At 39.7% G+C, this 22,271-nt stretch overlaps 1 long non-coding RNA gene across 1 annotated transcript in view; it reads right to left on the bottom strand.

Moving 5' to 3' along the window:
* Positions 1 to 507: 507 nt before the first annotated feature.
* Positions 508 to 22,271, bottom strand: part of LOC138923824 (uncharacterized) — a 33,785-nt gene continuing 12,021 nt past the window's right edge. The window contains exons 4-6 of the long non-coding RNA XR_011437977.1: positions 10,037 to 10,139; positions 3,729 to 3,818; positions 508 to 2,168 (exon numbers count right to left, since the gene is read on the bottom strand). This is a non-coding gene — a long non-coding RNA (uncharacterized lncRNA). The remainder of the gene's footprint in view (positions 2,169 to 3,728; positions 3,819 to 10,036; positions 10,140 to 22,271) is intronic.

The following is a 22,271-nucleotide window of genomic DNA, read 5'->3' as shown; positions in this document are numbered from 1 at the left end:
GAGCTAACATATGACATAAATTGCTCATTTGTATGTTTAATGTCTGACTCCCTCAGCTGGAATGTAAGTTCCAAGAAGGCAAGGCTCTTTGTTTTGTTCAAGAACATGTATCAGGGGCCATCCTGGTGGTAAGTGGTTAAGTTTACGCATTCTGCTTCAGCGGCCTGGGTTTCGCCAGTTCAGATCCCAGATGTGGACCTACAGACGGCTTATCAAGCCATGCTGTGGCAGGTGTCCTACATATAAAATAGAGGGAGATGGGCATGGATGTTAGCTCAGGGCCAATCTTCCTCAGCAAAAAGAAGAGGATTAGTGGCAGATGTTAGCTCAGGGCTAATCTTCCTCAAAAAAAAAAAAAAGACAGTGGAAAGTGCCCAAGACTCTGTTTTATCCTAAGTGTTTCCACTAATTTGCTGATCAAGGGAGGATAGTTGAAGATTAGCAACATGTATTAAAAACCAAAGTATGCATGGGATGTGTTATTCCATTTACTCCTTAGAATAATTCACTGAGGAAGGAACTATATTACCAAGTTTCAGACGAAAAAATGGAGAATATAAATAACTTGCCAAGAGTCACACAACCAGATGGATAGTAAAACCATAATTCAAATTAGATTCAAAATGCCTCTAAAACCACCACTCAAAACTCCTATTTAAGGGTCAAAATATCGACTATTTCTTGACAGACCCCTTCCCAAAAGTAGTTCTTGGTCCTTAAATGTCATTTATTAAATTTTTTTTTAGGAAGATCAGCCCTGAGCTTCCATCTGCTGCCAATCCTCCTCTTTTTGCTGAGGAAGCCTGGCTCTGAGCTCACATCCATGCCCATCTTCCTCTACTTTATATGTGGGTTGCCTGCCACAGCAAGGCTTGATAAGCAGTGCCATGTCTGCACCCAGGCTCCGAACTGGCAGACCCCGGGCTGCCAAAGCAGAACATGCGAACTTAACCACTATGCCACCTGGCTGGTCCCTATTCAATATTTTTTTAGTAATGATTTTTGCTTGCAGAACACCTCAACCGCATTTTTTATTAACATGGCTCCAGTTTCCAGATCTATAGCAATGTGGGACTAGCGAGCATAAATACTATACGAAGCCCTTCACAGTGTTTAAATTGTCAGTCTGTAAGGGAAGAACTCATGGCGGGTGAAAGAGGCGCCATATTGGAACAGATGCTTTGGCAGTGGGTTGGCTACATCTCCCCTCGAGTCATTTCCTGCGCCCTCATGAGCAGTCGCCTCAGGAACTGGTTCTGCGCTCAGTGAGCCCAAGCAGGGAGCAGAAGCCTAACCTGGCCCTAAGACTGGAACAGGAACTCTGCATTGGGCCCTCTTCAGGGAACTAGGCGATCGAGTCACACTCTGAGGTGACTCTGTCTGTTGAATCAGATAATTACTTAATAATCTGTCCTTAAGTAAATTGATAGCTAGAAAACCAGTCTTTGAAATCAATAATTTAATATTTACATGTATACTTTTACGGATATATGTTCATGTAAAGATTAAAATATATTAGCTCTGGTTTAAATACCACTTATACATTGCAGAAGAAAGGAGAGGGCATTGATTTTACTCCTGGATCTGGTTTCTTAGTTAAATTGGAGCCAAATAAAATAATATGTTCCTGTTTATGTTAAGTAACCTATATAGCGTCTACTTATAATACCTCTCAATGGATTTCGTAAGGGAAAAAAATTGTCATAAGTTTCATCTCTTCCCTAAGTGACTAGAGGCCACATACTTCCCTTTAAACCCAACTATCTCACAACCGAATGCTCTGATAACCTGCTAAAAAACAGAGGACATAGTGTTATTAGTGAACCAGAAAAAGAGGGAAGCCCAGAGCAGCCATCAGCTGTCTTCATTTCTCTGCAATCGGCCCCTTCGTATCCCTGATAACACTGACAGGAAAATTTCTCTGCCATCAGGGCCAGGTCTGTATCAGATGCTTTTCCTTCCACAATAAATTCTCCATCCTCGGAGGCCTCTATGTAGTAACTTGCAGGGTTCAAATGAAGGTAATCGGGAGCTTTCCACACCTTCCTCAGGCATCTCCCGTTGTTCCTGCACAGGTGGAGGCTGCACGCCTCGGCGGCTCGGGTCACGTTGACTATGTAGCGCCCTAAATCAGAGCTCACAAACTGCTTCACCTTTGTACAATTGCCCTAGAAATGTAGAAACAAATGGGTTTTAGTGTTTTTTCTGGTACTGATAGCGTTAGAGCATCTAGGCCCACAAGGCAGCTATTAGGACTTGATTGAAACCTAAGGGCTTGGTTCCAGTTGGTGAACTCAGGCTCAGGCACTACGACAAAGGGACCCTGATCAGGAAGAGTGAGCGGCTGAAGGGACAGTAGATGGAGAGCCTGTTACAGGAGGGCTAAGCAACTGAGCTTGCAAGTGGGTCCCAGAGTCAGCATATGTGACCTTGCCTTCTTCCAGTTTACATCCTCTTTTTTCTCCTTCTAGCTCCCAAGATAATGGGTGTGAAATAAAAGTGGAACAAATTAGTAATCATGCCAGAGCTGCTGTCCTCCAGCCACCTTTCAGATGTGTGGTACCTTTCATGGTTTTGTTAGAATCTGAATCGTCGTATTCTACCGATTTATTGCTGACACAACATATAGCCTTCTGGATTTTCCTGGTACTTGTGCTCAATAGCGACTTCTCTGGGCTCTATCCTGTATATAATTCAAACATAGGAAAGCCAGGAAGGCTGACCAGGTCATTATTTTTGTGGTTCCTGTTATGTTCTAAACTGAGGCCACCTGGTTTGTGCACTCGGCTTCCTGATGAAGCTCTTCTCATGTCACATGTACTGGAAGGGAAATATCACACTGGAGAGTCAGGATTGATCCTCACAATTCCTACCTAAGTCTCACATGTGGACAGAGGAGACTTTTAACCTTATATTGTCACAAATAGTTTCATGAATGATATCTCAGTAGCGACAAATTGAGCCTGTGACATTCTAAGAATAGTATCAGATCATCATGAACTTGCAAAAAGTTTGATTTAAATGAAGTGTTTAAGATACAAATATTATAATTCAAGGCAAACTGTATTACACTATAGAGATATAAACAAACAACATCTGGAAACACAGAAGAGATCGTGATTAATGCGGATTGGGGAAGACTTCTGAGTAAATAATATCTGAGCTGGGAGAAATTTCAGGAGACATATAAGTCTTATTTTAAATGCTATTAATTTTTGGCTAATTTCTCCACAGAAGAAAAATAAGTTCAATGTGGAGATTAAAAAGTCACCATCTGTTTCAACTTCTCAAAATAGGATATAACACATTTTATGCAGTGATTAATACAAGGGCTCCAGAGTCAAAGTGTCTGTAATGTCAACTCCATCACTAACAAGCCTAACTAGCTGTTACCCTGGATAGATTTCCTTATCTATAAATGAGGAAGCTAGTCTCTACTTCCTAAGGGTTATTATGACCACTAAGTGAGTAAATCCAAAACAAGAAAGCACTTAGCACAATCCTAGCATATAGTGAATATTCAACAAATGTCAATAGTATAATTACTCTCTTAACAAAAGTTAATAACATTTATGAGCTCCATCTATGCATCAGGCACTGATTTGAGCTTTTATTCTAAAGCAAGTTCACTGTGCAAGCCACGAGAGCTCTTATTACAGTGAGCTCTATAGGAAAACAAAGCAAATCCTTGGAATAATGTTAACTATACCTTCAAGGTACCAACTTACCTCAGATGAAGTTAAATTCATGTCTCCCCAAATAACAAAGCCTGCAGCTCCCAAGGCAGCGCTTTCTCCAATGGTACTGATTAGATCTTGCTAGATGAAGAGTAGAGTTTGTTACTTTCTGAATACAAAACAACCCACCAGAGACTAGGATTGGGGGCTGAGTTCAATATAATAGGATGAAACTACTCTCCACTTTCTTCGAGTAACGCAAATGTTCAATGAACTAAGGCTCAAAAATGACACTCTATAATCATATGGAAAAAGTATTAAATATTTTTAAAGGAAAAGTTACATTTTGCCAAACAGGATATTATTCTGAAGACAATTAGCCCGTGAATAGCCACCAAAAGTTGTTTAATCGAAGCTTACTAGGGGCATATACACAAAGCAGCTATATGTATATGACTCAGAAACAGAATCCAATAGTTTAGGAATGCCTGGCGTTCCTCTTAGCTAAGTTCCTTTTCCAGTTTGCAACACCCCCCTGAGAACTTCACCTCTGCAGTGACTCGTGTCATTTGGATCCAAGGCCAGGCAAAGGAACACAGTGTTAAGAACTTACAGGCTCTCATTTGGTCCAACCCTTATATTTGGTCCCTGAAACTATTTGTCTTTATTTTTCAAAATACTTGAGTATCTAGATCATTTCCAAATAAGATAAAACATAGACATTAATTATTAAATATAGGTTTATCTACTTTTGGCTTCTTATTACAGAGAAACTAAAAGATGTGTGGGTCTATTAGGAAACATGTCCTGTATTTCATCAAAAAATTGTTCTATAGAGTGACAAGAGATTTTCACATACTGAGGTATATGGGATAACTATTCGGGTTCAAAACTGATCAGCTTGAACTAAAAAGCTTGACTTATGGCCTATCAAACATACGTTGTACATCTGCTTTAACTGTTAAAGTAAAAAAGGTACTCTCTTAAGATAAGAATGCCTATTTCCACTCCTACGCCCTATGGGTAATGTCCAGATTGGTCCCTTTCCTGGATATCAGGGTCATGTTGACCTGCTAATTTGCAACTAAATATTCCTTTGAAATTTTGATGAAAATGTATCCTGGGTGTGTTTAATGTATATTCTTTGTTCTAAAAAGATGTAACATTGTACTGAAAACCACACTTGTCTTGAACGCTCTCTAAGACCTACCCAGTTATAATGCTCACTCTGGTTCAAGTAAAACTCACTTGTTTGTCTTATCTTAGAACTGTTATTGATCATTTTGCAACAACAAAGGTAACATGTTTCTGGAAGTTATAAAAAGTATTTATGAGTTGGCCAAATCACAGAATGCTAATGTAAAGGATAGTTCATAATTGCTTGCTTTTTAGTTTTCACTAAAAATTAAGGTCTGTAAGAATTAAGAATTCTAATTAATATATGTAATTAAAAACTTCTTGGGGCCAGCCTGGTGGCACAGAGGTTAAGTTTGCATGTTCTTCTTTGGTGGCCCGGGTTTTGCCAGTTCAGATCCTAGGTACAGACTAATGCACTGCTTGTCAAGCCATGCTGTGGCAGGTGTCCCACATAAAATAGAAGAATATGGGCATGGATGTTAGCTCAGGGCCAGTCTTCCTCAGCAAAAAGAGGATTGGTGGCAGGTTTTAGCTCAGGGCTAATCTTCTTCAAAAAATGAATAAATAAATAAACAAATAAACAAACAAATAAAATTTACAGAAAAATAAATTAAATTAAATAAAAAGTACTAATAATTTAATAAGGAAAACATCTTTGTATTCAAGGAAAGTAAGCTATATGTTTTCAGTAAAGAAAGTATAAAGAATGGAAATATTTTTGTTCATTTTGTTAAGAAAGATAAATTTGTCCTAAGGTACTAGGAGGGAATAAAAGGAAAGCATGGGACAAATTCTGAATGTAAAAGTAAGTAACAGAAAGTTGATGGAAGTAAAAACCTGAGGAGTTTTGTGCATGGTCAAGTTGGCTAAGATTGAAATGAATTTAATTAGGTAAATGACTGTTAATATAGAAAGTAAGCTAGTGCAAAAATTAGAATTTAGCTTTCTCTGTTAAGCTAATTTTCTTGAGCTTTTGATCTGCTCTTGATAAAGAGGTTATAAAAGATTTTTTTTGAGGAAGTCTACCTAAAAGACAAAATCTATGTTTTACTAAAATAATTTCCTATGTTCAAAAAACTGAGGTCTCTCAATTAAGATTTTTTTCTTCACTGTTTCTGTTGTCACTTTGAATAGATAACTAAGCATTATTTCCCATTTCATCAAGTGTTTTAAAATTTTTCAATATTTTTTTATGAACTTCCCCCAAAATTAAAGTCTTTCTGTTGACGTAAAAAAATAAAAGGAAACTTTGAGAATTTCCAGTCAGCCCTGGGACTTCTCAAAGAATTAGTTCTGGGATCCAGCCCCACAGCCAAGTGGTTAAGTTCGCATGCTCTGCTTCAGTGGCCCAGGGCTGCACCAGTTTGGATCCTGGGTGCAGACATGGCACCACTCATCAGGCCATGCTCAGATGGCATCCCACATAGCACAACCAAAGGCACTCACAACTTGAATATAGAGCTATGTACCAGGGAATTTTGGAGAGAAGAAGAAGAAGGAAAAAAAAAAAAAACTGGCAACAGATGTTACCTCAGTTGCCAATCTTTAAAAAAAATTTAAAAAGAAGGATTTGTTCTCTCTTCTATAAAAAGGAAGATGTTAAACTAATTAGATTTATTTAGTATGTTAAAATTACATGGGAAAAATTATCAAACAAATGGTAAACTTTCCTAGGTTCTATTGTGTGGGTAAATATTATTAATATAACTGTTTTTAAAATTTGTATAACATTCCAAAAATTCTGATCTTTCCTTGTTGTCAGTCACAATTTTAGTTATTATCTCAAAGGGCTGTATGTCACAGAAATAGCCAAGTGCCTTTGTCAATTGCCATTTTTGTTATTTGCAGACCATTGTTTTATTCTGATATTTTTACAAATATGTTTCATTTTCAGAGAGATTCATGGAAAGGACTCTGACGCTTGCTCTGGCATACAGGTTTCTGATAAACTTTCAGATTATAAGACTGAATTGGGTAAGAAGTTACAGAACTCTAACAGAGAAACTGGTGACTTCATGAAAGAAAGGCTAACAAAAGATAAAGATCAAGAGTTGGTTCCATAGGGCTGAATGAACTCATGAGAATGGTTATAATTTCTATGACTTCTCATTTGAAATGCTGTTGATTTTTTAATGTTTTGTTTTTCAGATTTAAGGAAATCTTTTTCTTTTTTCTCTTAAGCTAACTATACTCATTGCAATTTGGTAAGTTATGCTTTTGTAAGCAGAATTGGAACATTTATCTTTTTCTCCCTACCTGATCTCTCCAGGAATTTGACTGCAATGTCATATTTGAGAAAAACGTGCAGACTCAGATACGACAAGACAACGTTTGAGCAAAAAGGTTGACTTGATGGAATAAAGCCATCTGGAAATCTTGGCCTGGTACCTTGTTTACAGGGTTTCCAGCAGCATTAACAGATGAGTAAGAAGGTCACTTCTGGGGGCCCGGCCCTGTGGCTGAGTAGGTAAGTTCTCACCCTCCACTTTGGCAGCCTGGGGCTTCGCCAGTTCAGATCCTAGGTATGAACATGGCACCACTTATCAGGCCATGCTGATGCAGCATCCCGCATAGCACAACCAGAGACACTCACAACTAGAATATACAGCTGTGTACTAGGGGGCTTGGGGAGAAGGAAAAAAAAGAATATCAGTAGCAATTGTTCGCTCAGGTGCCAATCTTTGGGGGGAAAAAAGAAAAAGGTCACTTCTCTGGCAGGTGCAAGGAACCTTAGGATATTTGGGGGAACTTCAAGGGAATAGAGGAATTCACCCAAATCTGTGGGTATTACAAGCAGAGTCTGATGACAAGTCCTTGGCTTTGCTGGCCTTGAAAGGCTTTTAAAGTTCAGTATGAGATTCCTTATAAAAAGTTCCAGCAGAACAGATTTAAAAGAGCCTATAGGATCAATTGCTATTCTTGCTGTACTTATGTAAATAATTGGGCCTAGTTTGTTGAAACTAGGCTTATTTTACAAACCAATGAGTGTTAATTTGGCTATCTTTGGTAAATGAAGGTGATCTTAGAGAGAAAAATGTTTCAGTAGAAACTATAATACATAATTGTGGATGCTAGATTCTGGTTCTATTGATTAGCTTTGAGGTTTTTGTTTTCTACCTGTAGATTGGACTGGATCTTAAATTCTTCTAGTTTCCTCACGTATGGCTACAAATCTCCAAACTTATTAGCCAGAGATGTAATGTGGTAGGAGTATCAGGGGCCCCAAAGAAGAAGTGGTTTATCAAAACTTTAAGCTGCAAATTATGTGAGAAACAGTTAACCCATTCATTTCTATATGTGCCAGAATGCCCTAGTCCTTTAGCGGTAGGGACCTACTGCATAAATTAGGAGCCTCCATTTATTTAAAGAGGGGACCAATTGGAGGTAAACATCCCCTCAGCCTTTGGTCACCAGCTGTTTACAGTCTGACGAAAGGGCCTGAGTCAAAAGATTTAAAGGGAAACTTAGTAGAATTGCCAGGGGTAAATCCCCAAGTTTGGGCCCAAGGAAAAGTGGGCATGTCATCGAAGCGAACCCCGTGATTATCAAACTAAAACCTGGGCACAAGTGCCCAAATGTCAAACAATATCCTCTCAGATAAGATGCCTTAAATGGCGTGACCCCTCTCATAAAGAACTTGATTGATCAAGGCTCCTCAGGATATGCCAATCAGCATGCAACACTCCAATTCTCCCAGTCCAAAATCCAACTGGTGAATACTGGAGGTACAAGAGAACAACTAGAGTATGCCCTTCAGAAAGGAGAAACAGTGAAGGTACTCAGCATATGGCAACCAGGTCCTCCCCAGCCCCGTGGACCTGGCCCTCCACCCCTTCCAGCCCCATGATTGGGTGTACTTTAAGACATGGAAAACTGGGATCCCACAGGACCAGCTCACTCCTGTGTGGAATGGCCTTATCTGGTGATTCTAAGCACTCACACTGCCCTCAAATTACAGGGAGTCACCCCTTGGGTACACCACACCTGAGTCAAGAGAGCCCCTGAACCAGAAGACTTGGAAACTCCAAGCCATCCTGACTTCTCCTATGAGCCCCTCTCAGACCTAAAGCTCTTACTCCAGAGACAAAAAGATAAGTCCTTGGTGGGCTGGCATCCCACCCCCGTGGAGGTGCTGAGACTCCTTATTCTGTCATCTCTCTTAACTATACTTATCCTCACCTTGACCTGTGCTCCCCGTGGAGTGCCTATTTCTACAGCACCACTAGGCTACAAAGAGATGTTAGTTGGTTAAATGAAAAAGGCCAACCAGACTTAACAAAAAAGATCCAGAACGGGGTTAAACAGGCTCTTCCCAGCCTCACTTGGTTTCTACCACTTTTGGGGCCTCTGGTGGCTATTCTGCTTCTTCTACTTTTTGGGCCTCGCATCCTAAACTGTCTGGTTTCCTTTGTTAGCAAAGACTACTTAAATTCCAAAAGGTATTAACCAGGGATATGAGAGGTTGGGAGTCCAACTAGATGACAACCAAACTCATCTAAAAGTTCCTAGAGATAAGTTCTGCTCCTCTATGGGCCCCTGTGATGATGCCCCTGGTCAGTTGGAAGTAGTTATGGAAGATGGAGCTTCATCCTTTGCCTCTCAAGAATGAGGAGCAGGACACAGTCAGAGGAAGAATTTTGTCACCCAGGGAAGTCCCTAAAACATTTTCCATGTCTAATGCTTTGTTTTTAAGTTGTGTTTACTGATAAGATCCAAGGCAGAACAATGCCAAGTGGCCAAACGGCAGAACCAATCCAAACCAGAAAGGTCCAAGATGACACTGTGGTGCCATGCACAAAAGGAAATGGGTGCAAAGGGTGCCACGTGCAAGAAGGGAAGATCTGCGCATGCCCCAAGTGGACACACCTTGAGTGATGATGCGGAGACCCTTCCCTCTTCACATCCCCTAAGAACCCTGCCCACCTTCCCTTCAGGGAGTAGGTGTTCTAGTGCAGGAGCTCTGCCTCCTCCATTCATTGGTCAGTGAATAATGTTTCTGCTCCCCTGTTCCAAACCCGGTCTTGTTCAATTGGTGCGAGCGGCTCTGGGCAAAAGGACCCATTTGCAGGTCACTCGTCCCTTGGGTCTCGGTAACAATGGCACTATGTTTACATTTACCCTCAGGTTGCTCACCTTTAGCACTTTTGGCATTTTGGGCCAACTAAGTCTTTGTTGTGGGAGGCTAGCCTGTGCATTGTTAAACCTCCTTGGTCTCTACCTACCAGAAGCCAGTAGCACCTTCTCCAACTGAAAAACACTGATCTGCACTAATGAGACAGCAAGATGTAGTGTCTAGAACTCTTGACGTTTCTAGGATGTGTCAACCTGCAAAAACAGAAACTAGTTTAAGAGGCAAAGTGTTTATCTGGGATCAAATAATTTCAATTCAGGGAGCACAGTTTCAGATAGAAACCCAAATAGTGTCCCACTAGAGAGTATAAGTCAGGGGCTTTTAAGGGGAAAGAAGGGAGATTTTATTACAAGGACTTTTAATTAGAGTTGGAGGCAGGGATCTAGTCTTGGCTAAACAATGATTGACTACTGATTCAATCTTCAGAAAGTCCACAATCATCAGCCTTTGTGATCAGGATGTTTGTTCTGCTGACGTCTCAAACAATTGCTTCTAAAACAATTGCCATTTTGGTCCAGTCCAAAGGTTTGGCCCAGTCAAAGGTTTGGCCCAGTCCGAGGTTCAAGACAACAAAGCATTTTCTCTAGAAAGGCAACTCCAATCCATCTTAAAATGTCTCCACTAAAGTCAATTTTGACAGATGTAAAAGTGTGTTTCAATTACTGATTTTGCACCCTCTGTTCTTCATTCAAGAAGTCCATTCCCTCTGAATAACGCATTCTCCTGAAACCTGGAGCATGAGAAAAGCCCAGGTTCAACTATGCGCTGTAGTAAAATTGACTCACTTGCCACTTAGTGAGGCTAACAAAGACTCCACAGATACATAATACTACCACTACATACAGTTTCATATGGCTACTGTAATAAATTATCATAAAATAGCTGGCTTACAACAGCAGGAGCGTATTCTCTCACAGAAGTGACCAGAGCAGGAAGCTTTTACACCGTTTAGACAAAGAAACAATACATTTGTGAAGAACTGATGAGACAAAGGTGTTTAGACTATGGGTAGAAAATGGTAAAGAAGTAACTAGAAAGGTAAGAGTTTGTTTAACAAGGTTTGTTTGCAGACTTCTCTGGTCTCTGGTCTGATAAGAGTCTGTCTCCAGGAAAAAGAGAATTTACTCCAGTAAAAAGAGAATTTATCTCCTACCTTTAGACATAAAAGGGGAGCTTTAATTACATTTTCCTACTTCTTAATTGCCTTCAGCCTAAAATAATTTTTATATTCAAGGGGCATATTTTGGGGTGACGCATTCTGGTTTCCTTCATGTACATACTACTCTCTTCCTTGCTTGTCTCTCCCTCTTGTATACCCTTTCCAAAATTCCAAACCTGGAAAAATACACTCTCTGCCTATCCCATGCCTTCACTCAAGCAGTTGATGATGGATAGAAAAGAACTGGGAGGACTTACATTAAATTTAGAACTCAAAACTCAAGTGGGCCTCAGTGCTGGCAGGCAATACAAATACTCTTCCCTAGTCAAGTTATTCTATTACTATTTTATACTCTTTTGTGTTTCTGGACCCAATTCCAACATGTGGGGATGAAGATGCTTCCCCACACCCATAAGCAATTCTCAGACATTAGTAGGGCATCTGAGAATTCAATTTAATCTAACTCAATTCTGACATTATCTACCCAGAGTTAGCCTGACATTCCACAGGTTGAGGGCTCAGTCCTACACAGTTGCTCCCCTTTCCCCTACTTCTAGTGCCAGTTACAAGCCCAGGTTGCCACCTGTACTTCTGACACTATAAGGCAGAAGTTCCCATAACCCCCTCCTTTGGTTCAATTGATTTGCTAGAGCAGTCCACAGAATTCAGAGAAACATTTTGCTTACTAGACCTTCGGTTTATTATAAAAGGATGTAACTCAGAAATAGCCAGATGGAAGAAATGCATAGGGAAAGGTGTGGGGAAAGGGCACGGAGCTTCCATACCCTCTCTGAAGGTACCGCTCTTCTAGCACCTCCACTTGTTCACCAACTGGGAAACTCTTCAAACCCTGTCCTTTCGGGTTTTTATGGAGGCTTCATTATATAGTTGTGATTGATTAAATCATTGAACATCAGTGATTGAGTCAACCTCCAGGACCTCTTCCCTCCCTGGAGGTTGGGGATGAGAGTGAAAGTTGCAAACCTCTAATCACATGACTGGTTCTCCTGGCTACCAGCTGCCATCCTTAGGTGTGGTCCAAAAGTCATCTCATTAACATAACAGGAGATAGCTTGTTATCTCATCACTTGGGAAATTCCCAGAGTTTCAAGAGCTCTGTGCCAGAAACAGGACAAAGACCAAATATATATCTTATTATACATCACAGTATTACACATAGCTTCTCCTTTTTCCTCAAATCTTTTAATAGCCTTCTCTTCTTCTCACATCAGATGATGACCTTACTTCTTATGTACTGAGAAAACAAAGGCAATCAGAAGACAGTGTCTTTATCTTCCTATACCACACTACCAACTCTTTGCCTTTACAAATTCACACATTCTGGCTTTTGTCCTATTCTTGAGAGTAAACATCTGTGTTTCAATATACAGCCAACTCCTCCACTTGTGCACTGTGTCTAATCACTTCTTGTATATCCGCCATCTTGCTCCTACAGTACTCCTATAACCTCTTGGATCACCACATTTTCTCTCTCCATTACATCCTCTCATCAGCTGACAAACATACATCAATAGCTCCCGTCTCTAAGAAAAAGATATCTCTAAGATAAAGTGTCCCCTGACTTCACAACTCTCTGCCTACTGCCCATTTCTCTGCTCTCCTTCACAGCAAAACTCCATGAAAGAGATTTGCACACTTACAATCTCTACTTCCTCACTGCTCATTCTGTCTTGGAGTCACTCTGACTAGGTTTGGTCTCCACCACTGATGGATATTGCTCTTTCAAGTTCACCTATGACCTCCAAGTTGAAATATTGGTGGCCAATCAATGTTGTCTTCCCTGACCTCCTTGCAGCAAGGGTGGCAGCAGCCCCAACGCTGCCTTCTCCCTGCTCCCCCTCTGTGCAGGTGGGCAACAGTGTGTACTTCACTCTACAAGAGGCTCCCCTACATGTCTCTCTCCAATATATCCTCAACAATGTCCCACGTTTTTTTTTTCTCTTTAAAGCATACATATTACTCCTTTACTAAAAATTTCCAACACCTCCCCATTTCCCTTGATTCCCCTAAAAATTCCTTACCACGGCCTACAATGTGGTGCAAAGGCCAGTCTGGGCTCAGTCTGGGCTCAGTCTTCCTCATGCTGTTTTTCTGTGTGGATTAACTTTCATTCAACTTCATCCAGCTTGCTCTATCTATCCCAACCCAGGCATAACTGATAGTACCTCTCAACACACACACTATGTTTCATTCTGCCATTATGAAACTTAGCATATTTTATTGTGGATAATATATATATTATGTGTATATACTATAGTTAAAAAAGAGACAATAGGCCCAAAGTGAGTCACTTATGTTAGGCCCCATGGCAGCAAACCGAGACATAATACCTAACCTAATTGTAGTTTCAACCTTCCCGGGAATGTGACCTTTAACCAGCCAAGATAGGATTTCCTGGTCAGCACTCGGAGGTAATTCACCCACAGACCTCTTTCCTTTTACCCCAGGAGGGCGACATTGCATAACACAATGCATTCTTTGCTAATAATTTCCTTTCATTCACTCCCTCTCTGCCTTTGAAAACCTTTCTTTTTCTGCAGCTCCTGTCTATTCCTAGATGGGATGCTGGCTGATGCGTGAATTGTTTAATAAAGCCAATTTGATCTTTAAATTTACTCAGTTGAATTTTCACTTGTTTTCTAATGGATTGAAAACTTTCCCCAAAATGGGGACCACATCATCACTTTTCTATCTTAGAGCTTCACACAACCGCAAGGGGATGCTTTAATACAATAAAACACATATCATCCAGTGCCAGTGATTGAGGGCGTTCGTCCATGGGAGAAGTTTCTGACTTGTAACCTCCACTCGTCTCTGGAAAGTCACATTTCCCCTTATGAGTCTCTATGTGCTGTTGCGTCAACATGTTAGGATCAGAGTCAAGACACATGGTTCTCTTTGATTAAATATGGACCATTGTCTCTTCCCTTGATACCCTTAACACAAGCCAGGATCTTTAAACAAGACTTTGCAAGAGATTAATAAAAGGAAAATAAATCCACAAAATAATTTGAAACTCTATAATTTGGGATACAAGTTACCACTTGCTCTCTAAGGTTCAATGCCTTGTTTCCAAGTAGAGGGGCTGACCGTGGCGAGCAGCTTTCAAGGGCTAATGTTTAAACCCTTGCCTCCCTAAAAGTCTAGTCTGAAGAGAAAAAGACCAAGTGTGGGGCCAGGAATTCGTTCTCCAGCCTTTCCAAAGCCAGCATTCCTAGTCCCAGCTTCCTGCCTAAAGCCCTGTCTCTTCTTCAGAGATTGACACTAAGAAAATTCGCCCCTTCAAGGGAGGCTCTGCCCCCTAAGCATGGGGTGTGACTTTACACTGTGCCTTCAGCTGGATGTCCAGGTCAGAAGAGAGGCAGATAGGGTAGCAATTAAAATACACCACTGGAGTCAAATCCTGGGTTAAAATCCCTAGTCTACCAAGTACCAGCTATATGATTTTGAGCAGGTTACTAAATCTGTCCATGCCTCTGTGCCCTAAAATAGGGATAATAATAGTATTTACCTCATGAGCTCAAAGGAAGGATGAAGTGAGATAATAGATGTCAAACACTGGAAACAGTGCTTAAGACAGCAAGGGCTCCTAATGTCAACTAGATGTGATGCAGAGATACGCCTACCACCCTTCACAGGACACACACAGGTAATCAGAAGCATTCTCTGCAAGAATACTGATTATGGAAGACTTGGTCAGAATGTATTTGTTAAGCTGAAAAGGAATATGAAACTAGAGCATGGTAGAATGTTGACCACTGAAACCAGTAAAAAGTTAGCCATTGATTAGGTAGCTAGTGACTAAAGGTGCTTTTTCCTTTTTGCAATTACTGATTATAGCTTTTATTCGTTCACCCACCCATTGTTAGAAAACCCATAGTTAACCCGTTGTTAACTGTGCTGCTTAGGCAATATGCTATCTGACTCCCACTAGGTTCCTATAGATAACATCTCCCTGGCACCTGGGTCACCATGGTAATGGGTGTTTCAACTGTTTTCAGGAATTAGGACCTCTTGTCTAGTTCAGGTCCGTTGAGACCACCAACTCATCTACTGGGCCCATAAGTGATCTTTTGACATCAAGAGGCTAAAAAATCTACCCTTAGATCATGCTAACACCACCATTTTGTGAACACGTGTCCTACAAAGAAGCATGAATTTTGAATATGCTTGCACAGATCATCAATTACCTCACCTCTCCTCACCTCCAATCATCTATCTCCATACTTAAGACCACCATGCCCCCTATCCCATAAATATCCCTGAGACCCCATTTTCAGGGAAGCACATTTGAGACTCATTCTCTTGCTTCCTCACTTGGCTGCCTTGTGATTAAAACCTTCTCTCTGCTGCAATCTTGTCATCTCAGTGTTTGGCTTTCCAAGTGACAGGCAAAAATGACCTATGTTTGGTAACACCACCAGATGAAGAAATCTCCACACTGCTCTGAAAATGCTCATTTAGAAATTATATTTTCCACCTCCATCATCCCAAGTCCCCTTGCCTCATCCCCACTTAGAATTCAAAGCATTGACCTTCCCTCCATACTAGGATCCTTTGAAGCGTAAGTTTTACTCTAATCTTTAATGGAGCCTTGGGGCCTTGGTAATGCATCTGCTCCTGTTATTACATCAGTGTTTTTGATCAAACAGAATTTGAGGAGAAGACAGACTCTATCCTGTCAAACAGTAAACAAAGAACCTCTCATAATAGCCCAGTCTTCTCACATGGCCTCAAGACTTAGGTGTCCTGGAATGCCCCTGATCTGTAGAAAGGCACTTAACTGTCTTGAATATAGAAAAGGGGCAATATAGTGAAAGGACAAGTTTGGTTGCTAAATGTATCTGTGCCTCGTAAAACGTTGGAGAGAAAGAATTTTCCTCCACCCTACAAAAGTTCGTTCAGCTGGTCTAATAATCAAATTGATATGAGACAGACTAACAGGAAAAAAATAAAATTTAATTTCATATGTACAGGAACCCCACATACACAAGACGTTTGAAAAAAGAAAGGTAAAATGAGGTATTGATGCCATCTTGAGCTGAAGAATGCAATAGGGGCCTGGGAGCTCAGAAGGGAGAAGGATAATTCACAGGATAATAAGAAGACCAGATGTTCAGGCATTAGGTGTTTGTCCTATCATATAGATATGTCGTAAAAAGTTATTTCTGGTAATAACTCTTACTATGAGAAAGGCTCCCAAATTCTTTAAGGGAGAGATAATAGTTTCTCTTGAGCCCACAGAGTCTCGATTGCCTTTAGCTCAAAATATATCACATGCCACAGTGGCACAAAGCTTCCTGTTTTGAACCTCTCCAAACACCATGATTATACTGATTGTTAAATTTTTAAAAATGCTTTAATAGTATAGATTGGTGGAAGGGTGAGAAAATTTTTTTCTGTCAAAGGTTAGATAGTAAATATTTTAGGATTTGGGGGTTATATAGTCTTTGTCTCAAACACTCAGCTCTGCCAGAATAGGGGAAAGCAGCCATAGGCAATAATAAAACAAATGAGTGCAACTGTGTTCCAATCATATATTATTTACAGCATCAGGTGGAGAGCTGGATTTGGCCCAAGGGCCATAAGTAGCCAAACACTGGCCTAGTCTTATGTTTCTCAAACTTGAGTCATGTCCATACCACATTCATAGTTTTTTCTAAATCTGTGCACATCTGTAATAATAATGATTATAAAATCAAAGCTCACTCTATTTTTAAATAAACTTGTTGCCAAATAAAAATTATATTACTATAGTAAAAGGAAAACTAGTATGTACTAAAAAGATAATGTTAAAAATAAATATAATTAAAACAAAACATCGCAATTAAAGTCATAATTGAAATTTGAAGAGGAAAAGATTTACTGCTAAAAGCAAAACTCCTTAAAAAGCTATGCTCAGGGTAATGTCTGCATCACGGCAAAGTGAGCTCTTCCCTTAGTCTCTCCCCACTAAGATACAAGCAAAAGGACATTCATAAACCAACAGAGGACATTCACACAACACAGTTGATGTCTGAGAGATGCACATACCCATATATCTGAAGGTGATGGTGCTGAACCCCCCTGGGAGGTAGTGGAAGGAGGTAAGTGTATGTCCCCTCCCTCCTGAGTGGCAGTGATCTAGGGCATGGGGCCTCATGCAGCAGATGGCATGCGACTCTTAGAGGAGAAGGGGGAAGACAGATGTCCGCAGGAATGCTTGCACTCTCGGAGTAGCCTCACAGCCTGTGGAAACACTCCACACCAAGGTGGCTAAGCAATGATGAGGGCATCCACACCAAGCCAAGAAGCCCAGGCAGGCAGACAGTGAGTACAGAGCAGGAGCATGGGAGATTGTGCATCCAAAACAAAGCATCCTTCTACCCCTTCCCATATGGCACACCAGCTCGGCTGGTTGGCCAGAGCAGAGGATTCCCACAAGAAGCCTACACCTATGTGTGTGAAGCAGCAGCAGCCAGTGGGCAAATGCAAACAGGCCCTGTCAGCACAGCTTCCAACAGATGGACACATCTGCCAGGGGTTGCAGCAGGCTCAGAAAACACAGCTCCTGTCCCCACCCCCTAGTGGTGATAGGTGGAATCTGTGACCAGATACTACCGCTATGTAACAGCAAAAGTCCACTGCATCAAATAGTATGAAAAAGTATATTACCACTCCAGACCAGAAGGGAAATGACAAGTAACCAGAAATCAGTCCTGAAGTCACAGAAATTTACAATCTAAATGACAGAGAATTCAAAAGAGTTATCATGATGAAACTCAACAAGTTACAAGAAAACTCAGAAAGACAGTTCTCAGGAATAAAATTAATGAACAGAGGGAATTCTTCAAAAAGGAGATTAAAACTATTAAAAAAAGCTGAATGTTGGAGATGAAAAACACAGTAAATGAGATAAAGAAAAATCTGAAATCCTTAAAAAACAGAGCTGATATTGTGGAGGACAGAATTAGTAATTTAGAGGACAGAAATATAGAAATACGGCAGATGGAAAAGGAGAGACAACTAAGACTAAAAGGAAATGAAGAAATTCTCTGAGAACTATCTGACTCAGTTAGGAAATGCAACATCAGGATTATAGGTATTCAAGAAGGAGAATAGAAGGAGAAAGGAACAGAGAGCTTTTTCTAAAGCAATAATAGCTGAGAACTTCACATACCTGGGAAAGGAGCCAGAATTACATGCAAATGAAGGTAATAAACTCTTAATTACATCAATTTAAAAAGACCTTCACCAAGGCATAGATTAGTAAAACTGGCAAAAGTCAATGACAAAGAAAAAATATTAAGGGAAGCAAGACAGAAGAAAATAACCTACAAAGGAACCTGTATTAGGCTTTCAGCAGATTTCTCAACAAAAACCTTACAGGCTAGGAAAGAATGGAATGATATATTCAAAATTCTGAAAGACAAAAACTTTCAGCCATGAATACTCTATCCAGCAAAACTATCCTTCAGATACAATGGAGAAATACACACTTTCCCAGATGAAAAAAAGCTGAGGGAGTTCACCACCATAAGACCTCCCCTACAAGAAATGATCAAGAAGGCCTTCATACTAGAAAAAAAAAGAAGGGGTCTACAGAACCGTGAGCAAGGAGATGGGCAGCCAAAATTAGAAAATTGCAGCTTTCTATCAGAACAGGTTAGCAAACATTTAACTATAATATTAAAGTGAAAGGAAGGAAAGCATCAATAATAAATATAATCACTTCATTTTAATCACAAATACAATACAAAACAGAATAAGGGAGAAGAGGAAAGGGATGGGACCTTCTTAGACTAAGGAAATAAGAGGCTATCAGAAAATGGACTATCTCATCTATAAGAACTTTTATACAAACCTCACAGCAACCACTAAACAAAAAATCAAAATAGAGACACAAATGATAAATAATGAGAGTAATCATACAGAGACACCAAACTGAATTGGCAGTCGGAAACATATGGGATGAGAAACAAGGGAAATATGGAATGATTAGAAAACAAGAGATAAAATGGCAGTATTAAGCCTTCATATATCAATAATCACTCTAAGTGTCAGTGGATCAAATTCTCCAATCAAAAGACAGAGAGTGGATGGATGGATTAAAAAGCAAGACTCAACAATATGCTGCCTCCAGGAAACACATATCAGCTCTAAAAACCACGAGGAGCTCAGAGTGAAGGGATGGAAGAGGCTACTCCAAGCTAATGGCAAAAAAGGAAAGCAGGTGTTGCCATACTTATATCACACAAAGTAGACTTCAAGAGAAAAAAGGCAATGAGAGACAAAGAGGAGCAGTATATAATGACAAAAGGGACACTCCACCAAGAGGACATAGCACTTATAAATATGTATGCATCTAACACAGGAGCACCAAAGTACATAAAGCAACGATTAACAGACCTAAAAGGAGAAATAACAGCAACACAAAAATAGTAGAGGACCTCAACATCCCACTTACATCAATGGATAGGTCATCCAGACAGAAAGTCAATAAAGTAATAGTGGAATTAAACAAAAAACTAGACCAGGTGGACTTAATAAATATGTATAGAGCACTCCATCAAAAATTAGCAGAATACACATTCTTCTCAAGTGCTCATGGACATTCTCAAATATAGATCATATGTTGGGAAACAAGGAAAGCCTCAATAAATTTAAGAAGATTGAGATCATATCAAGCATCTTTTCTGACCATAATGCTATGAAACTAGAAATCAACTATAAGAAAAAATCTGGGAAAGTGACAAATATGTGGAGACTAAACAACATGCTACTGAGCAACCGATGGATCAATGAAGAAATTAAACGAAAAATCAAAAAGTATCTAGAGACAAATGAAAATGAAAATTACACCATACCAACTCTTATGGGATGCAGCAAAAGCAGTCCTAAGAGGGATACTCAAAGCAACACAGGCCCACCGTAACAAACAAGGATAATCTCAAATAAGTAGTCTTAAACTATACCTAACAGAACTAGAAAAAGAAGAACAAATAAACCCAAGACTCAGCAGAAGGAGGGAAATAATAAAAATTACAGCAGAAATAAATGAAATAGAAACCAAAAAAAGTAGAAAGGATCAATGAAACTAAGAGCTGGTTCTTAGAGAAGATAAACAAAATTGGCAAACCCTTAGCCAGAATCACTAAGAAAAAAGAGAGAAAACTCAAATAAATAAAATTAGAAATAAAAGAGGAGAAATTACAATGGATATTACAGAAATAGAAAGGATTATAAGAGAATACTATGAAAAACTATTCACCAACAAATTGGACAATCTAGAAGAAATAGATAAAGTCTTAGACTCATACAACCTCCCAAAACTGAATCAAGAAGAATTAGAGAATCTGAATGGACCAATCACAAATAAAGAGATTGAAATAGTAATCAAAAACCTCCCTGAAAGTAAAAGTCCAGGACAAGATGGCTTCTCTGGAGAATTCTACGAAACATTCAAAGATTTAATACCTATCCTCAAACTATTTAAAAAATTGAAGAAGATGGCACACTTCCAAACACATTTTACTAGACCAACATCACCCTGATCCCAGAGCCAGACAAGGACAACAAAAAGAAGGAAAATTACAGGCCAATATCACTGAGGAACATAGATACAAAAATTCTCAACAAAATATTGGTAAACCGAATACAGCAATACATTAAAAGGATCACTGTGCCATGATCAAGCAGGATTTATACCAGGGATGCAGGAATAGTTCAACATCTGCAAATCAATTAATGTGATACACCACATTAACAAAATCAGGAATAAAAAGCACATGATCATCTCAATAGAACCAGAAAATGCACTTGACAAGATCCAACATCCATTTACGATAAAAACTCTGAATAAAATAAGTATAGAAGGAAAGCACCCCAACATAATAAAGGCTATATATGACAAACCCACAGCCAACATCATACTCACTGGGGAAAAACTGAAAGCCAGCCTTCTGAAAACAGGAAGCGTGCCCACCATCACCACTCTTATTCAATACAGTACTGGAGGTTTTGGCCAGAGCAATTAGGCAAGAAAAAGAAATAAAAGTTATCCAAATCGGCAAGGAAGAAGTGACGCTCTCACTGTTTGCAGGCAACCTGATTCTATGCATAGAAAACCCGAATAAGCCACCAGAAAATGATGAGAAATAATCAACAACTACAACAAAATTGCAGGGGACAAAATTCAACTTACAAAAATCACTTGCATTTCTATACTCTAATAATGAACTAACAGAGAACTCAGGAATACAACCCCATTTATGATCACAACAAAAAGAATAAAATATCTAGGAATAAATTTAACCAAGCAGGTAAAAGACCCATACAATGAAAACTATAAGAAATTATTGAAAGAAATTGATGATGACATGAAGAAATGGAATGATATCTCATGCTCATGGATAGGAAGAATAAACATAGTTAAAATGTCCATATTACCTAAAGCAATCTATAGAGTCAATACAATTCCAATTGGAATCCCAGTTGCATTCTTCATGGTAATAGAACAAAGAATCCTAAAATTCATATGGGGCAACCAAGGACCCCAAATAACTAAAGCAATCCTGAGAAAAAGAACAAAGCTGGAGGCATCACAATCCCTGACTTCAAAATATGCTGCAAAGCTATAGTAATCAAAACAGCACGGTACCGGTACAAAAACAAACACATGGATCAGTGGAACAGTATTGGAAGCCCAGAAACAAAACCACACATCTACGGGCAGCTAATCTTTGATAAAGGAGCCAAGAACATAAAATGAAGAAAGGAAAGTCTCTTCAAGAAATGGTGTTGGGGGGCCAGCCCCATGGCATAGTGGTTACATTTGGCACACTTCACTTTGGCAGCCCAGGATCACAGGTTTGGTTCCCACGTGCAGACCTACACCACTTGTCGGCCATGATGTGCTGGTGACCCATATATAAAGAGGAGGAAGATTGGCACAGATGTTAGCTCAGGGCTAATCTTCCTCAGCAAAAAAATAATAAATAAACGGTGTCGGGAAAACTGGATAGCCACATGCAAAAGAATGAAAGTAGACCATTATCTTTCACCATACACAAAAATTAACTCAAAATGGATTAAAGATTTGAAAGTAAGATGTGAAACCATAAACTCCAAGAAGAAAATATAAATAGTACACTCTTTGACATTGATC

The sequence above is a fragment of the Equus caballus genome, chromosome 4 (assembly GCF_041296265.1).
Source record: "Equus caballus isolate H_3958 breed thoroughbred chromosome 4, TB-T2T, whole genome shotgun sequence".
Lineage (NCBI taxonomy): Eukaryota > Metazoa > Chordata > Mammalia > Perissodactyla > Equidae > Equus > Equus caballus.
This window is presented reverse-complemented; position numbering and strand designations above follow the sequence as displayed.